Source organism: Engraulis encrasicolus, chromosome 22 (assembly GCF_034702125.1).
Source record: "Engraulis encrasicolus isolate BLACKSEA-1 chromosome 22, IST_EnEncr_1.0, whole genome shotgun sequence".
NCBI classification, from domain to species: domain Eukaryota; kingdom Metazoa; phylum Chordata; class Actinopteri; order Clupeiformes; family Engraulidae; genus Engraulis; species Engraulis encrasicolus.
In genome coordinates this window covers 10,425,740-10,430,739 of record NC_085878.1, presented here as the reverse complement: position 1 = coordinate 10,430,739, position 5,000 = coordinate 10,425,740, and the positions used below count along the sequence as shown (strand labels likewise).

The following is a 5,000-nucleotide window of genomic DNA, read 5'->3' as shown; positions in this document are numbered from 1 at the left end:
AAATAGATAGATACACATATTTACAAACATCACACACCGTATTACCCAACTCATTAATCCCGCCCATGTCAAAGTTTTTTGCGACACCACAGAATTTCTGGTCTGCTCGTTCTTGTTAGGCTGCTCACGGCCCTTCCGAATGATTCAGCACTAGCAGCTGCTAGCCAAATAGTAATGGCGCTACCCTTGTAACCGTGGATAATAAGGTGGACACATACACAAAGCATGTGCACACACACACATACACAAACATACTGTATACATAAACACAAACAGTATGTACAAACACACACACACATGTAACTGAGGTGTTCCCGCCTCTCGGGTCTCGAACTCGCCACCTCCTAGTCAACGCAACAGTTTGGGTATGGGAGGCACAGCACGACACTGTTGAGCTAAAGGACCAGTGCAATAGCTCAGTGCTACTGATACTGTACGAGGCTTCGGGAAGGAGGTTTACTAACGTTCCACGCCTCACTTTGCTAGTTACACAGGCGCGCGCGCACACACACACGCACACGCACACGCACACACACACACACACACACACACACACACACACACACACACACACACACACACACACACACACACACACACACACACACACACACACACACACACACACACACACTCTACAATACATGGCATCATGGCTATGCTTTAAATGCAACAAAAAATGTTTACCATCTTTGTGTACCCGTATATCCTAACACTTTTGCTTTTTAGAGACAATGCCATGCCCTTTATCGCGGGACAGGTTAGGTTCAGGTGTGGTTGTGGGACAAAATCCAAATCCCAATATCGCAGAAACAACCCAGGTCAAAAAAATGTGTACTTAAGTGTATTTTAAATATATTTGATTTTCGATAAGTATATTTTAAGTACACTATATTTTTTAAGTACAGTACTTAAATATGTTTTTAAAAATATACTAATAGTTGAGTGTATTTTAATCACATTTTAAATACATTTATATTTTTAAAGTAATGTACTTAAATATAGTTTTAGAAAATATACTATTAGTGTATTGTATTTTAAGTGTATTTTAAATGTATTGGTATTTTTAAAGTAATGTGCTAAAGTGTGGTATTAGAAACTATACTATTAGTGTATTGTATTTAAGTGTATTTTAAGTGTATTGGTATTTTTAAAGTAATGTGCTAAAGTGTGGTATTAGAAAATACACTATTAGTGTATTGTATTTAAGTGTATTTCAAGTGTATTTGTATTTTTAAGTAATGTGCTAAAATATGGTTTTAGAAATATAATATTAGTGTATTGCATTTTAAGTGTATTTTAAGTGTATTTGTATTTCTAAAGTAATGTGCTAAAGTGTGGTATTAGAAAATATGCTGTTAGTTTATTTTATTTTAAGTGTAGTTTAAGTGTATTTGTATTTTTAAAGTAATGTGCTTAAGTGTGGTATTAAAAAAAATACACTATAAGTGTATTGCATTTAAGTGTATTTTAAGTGTATTTGTATTTTTAAAGTAATGTGCTAAAGTGTGGTATTAGAAAATACACTATTAGTGTATTGTATTTAAGTGTATTTTAAGTGTATTTGTATTTTAAAAGTAATGTGCTAAAGTGTGGTATTAGAAAATATACTATTAGTGTATTGTATTTTAAGTGTATTGTAAATGTATTTGTATTTTTAAAGTAATGTGCTAAAGTGTGGTATTTGAAAGCACACTATTAGTGTATTATATATTAAGTGTATTTTAAGTGTATTTGTATTTTAAAAGTAATGTGCTAAAGTTTGGTATTAGAAAGTATATTTGAAATGTACTTGAAGTTAAGTATGATTTTAGTATATTAAGTACACTTGTACAAAGTTTGATTTTAGTACCAAAAAGTCAACTTAAAATGTGTTAAAGCTCTACTTAATTGTATTTCAAGTGTATTTAAGTATACTATAAGTTGTCCCAAAATAACATAACTTAAGTATGCACTTCTGCAGCATGCTATAAAGTGCTTTCTTATGACCTTGAAATAGATTTGTAGCATACTTCAAATAGTTACACTTAACCACGTGTTAAAGTATACATTAAACATATTTTAAAGTGAATAAGTAGGTATATTTAAAATGTACTTAAGTTAAGTATGATTTTAGTATATTAAGTACACTTGTACAAAGATTGATTTTAGTACCAAAAAGTCAGCTTAAATTGTGTTAAAGCTCTACTTAATCATATTTCAAGTGTATTTAAGTATACTATAAGTTGTCCCAAAATAACACAACTTAAGTATGTGCTTCTGCAGCATGCTTTAAAGTACTTTCTTATGACCTTGAAATAGATTTGTAGTATACTTAAAATACACTTAACTGCATGCTAAAGTACACATTAAACATATTTTAAAGTGAATTAGTAAGTATATTTTAAATGTACTTAAGTTAAGTATGATTTTAGTATATTAAGTACACTTGTACAAAGTTTGATTTTAGTACATAAAAGTCAACTTAAAATGTGTTTAAGCTGTACTTAATCATATTTCAAGTGTATTTAAGTATACTATAAGTTGTCCCAAAATAACATTCTTTAAATACACACTTTTAAGTATATTTTAAATACAAAAATACATACTTATTAAGTATATATTAAGTACACTTTTTTTTACTTGGGAATTTATTTCCTGAATGAAGGGTTAGGGATGGTTGAGGTCTGGTCTTTTCTAAACCATTGCTTTCCTAGCATCAAATAATGTCTATTTATGAGATCAGTGCACACACACACGCACACACACACACACACACACACACACACACACACACACACACACACACACACACACACACACACACACACACACACACACACACACACACACACACACACACACACACCCACACACACACACACACACACACACATACACACACACACACACACACACACACACACACACACACACACACACACACACACACAGCATGGTGGCCAGTGTATTGGTGTGTGCAAACTGAGCCATAGTCAAAAAGAAAACCCCAGATAGGTCCGTGCATCATTGAAAAGCACAGTGAAAGGAGGAAGTTGACAAAGCTTAACTGCGGATGACACATTATGAAGTTCACTGAGGTTAAAAATACGATAAGTATTCATTGTTCAGATTAACTGGTGGACATTTCTATTTAACTGAGGCTGAGGAAATAATAATGTTCTGCCACCTTTAAGAAAAACACTGGCGGACACATGACACACACATTGACCCACCAGGGTCATTCAGCGTTCAAACACACACACACACACACACACACACACACACACACACACACACACACACACACACACACACACACACACACACACACGCACGCACTCACTCACGTATGCACACACACACGCACGCATGCACGCACGCACACACACACAAATCTCCCATTGAGTAAGGAACATAACAGGAATAGGATGTGTACACACGCACGATCACACACAGACACAGACACACAGACACACACACACGTGTGCACATGAACACAAAGAAACACATGCTCATTCACAATCTCTTTCTCCCTCTCTCTCTCTCGCTCTCACACACACACACACACACACACACACACACACACACACACACACACACACACACACACACACACACACACACACACACACACACACACACACACACACACACACACACACACACACACACACACACACACACACACACACACACACACACACACACACACACAGCCACTAATTAATAGCATGTGCGGTGAGCGTTGGGCCTTGTTTCTCAGTAGGGGGGAGGAGGGGAACACTGGGCCGCCGGGAGATGATGTCACCTGCAATGGACAACTCATGTCATGGGGACACAACAACCTCAGCGCTGTGTCACCATAGCCTGTGTGTGTGTGTGTGTGTGTGTGTGTGTGTGTGTGTGTGTGTGTGTGTGTGTGTGTGTGTGTGTGTGTGTGTGCGTGCGTGCGAGCGAGCCCGCGAGTGCGTGTGTGTGTGTGTGAATATGCAATCACGTCCACGTCAGTGGGAGAGTTGCGGCATACAAAACACAGCACATCCAGTATTGAGCCCTCCTTCACTGATAACATCCTGAGGTGCTGCCTGGGCCCCACCACACACACACTTTCTTAATCTTCCCAGAGAAAGCAGGGTAGTGCTCTTTCGCTCTTCCTCTCCCTCTCCCTCTCTCTCTCTCTCTCACACACACACACACACCCACAGAGTACACTGGACAGTCATGGACCCTCCTTACCTCACCAGCCCCCTCTCCATCCCTCCCCTCTCTCTATCTCTCCATCTCTCCCCTCTCAAACCTACTTTTATCTCCTGCTTACCTCATATTCCCTGGGCCGCAACAAGGCAGGGAGGGTTCAGGAGGTTTTCGATTGACCTTTTATAGCAGGGTCGGATAGCATGTCATTTCATGTTTCTTTTTTTCTTGTTCTTTTTTCGTAGCTCAATCTCGATAAATCACATCACATCACGTCAGATATTTTTAAAAAATCACAAATGGTCTGGCTGTGACTCTGCTGTTTAATACTTTTATGATGTTCATTATGTCTTTGTTGATAATATAATACCATTCATAAAAGTCTTTTATCTCCAACCATGTAGGTTTGTTCACTTACCTGATATACTTTCACAGCTTTGACCTGTCATATTATCACTCTTATCAACTACTCAGTCTACTGACTGCCGTTTGATAAAGATGTGGTCGTTAAATAAATATGACTGACAAACAATAAATGTCGAGTGGGCTAACTATACTTCTGTCCATGTTTGGGGTGGGCTTTTTGACGTTTTTGATCAGCCAGATGAAGACAGAGGTTGAGAGAGAGAAATGTAAAGTTCAGGACCCTGTTTCTCGAAAGCATCGCTGCTTACCAGTCAGCAACTTACTTGGTTTCCTATGGGAATTTGCATTGCAACCAAGTAAGTTGCTAACTTAGTTAGCAACGACGTTGTCTAGAAATGCACCCCTGATCAGGAAATATCCCAGAGTCACACTTGAACCTTGGTTACCGGATATGCTAT

General features: G+C 37.8%; 1 protein-coding gene across 1 annotated transcript in view; it reads right to left on the bottom strand.

Moving 5' to 3' along the window:
- Nucleotides 1–5,000, bottom strand: part of phlpp2 (PH domain and leucine rich repeat protein phosphatase 2) — a 104,012-nt gene that overhangs the window by 50,644 nt on the left and 48,368 nt on the right. The window lies entirely within an intron of this gene.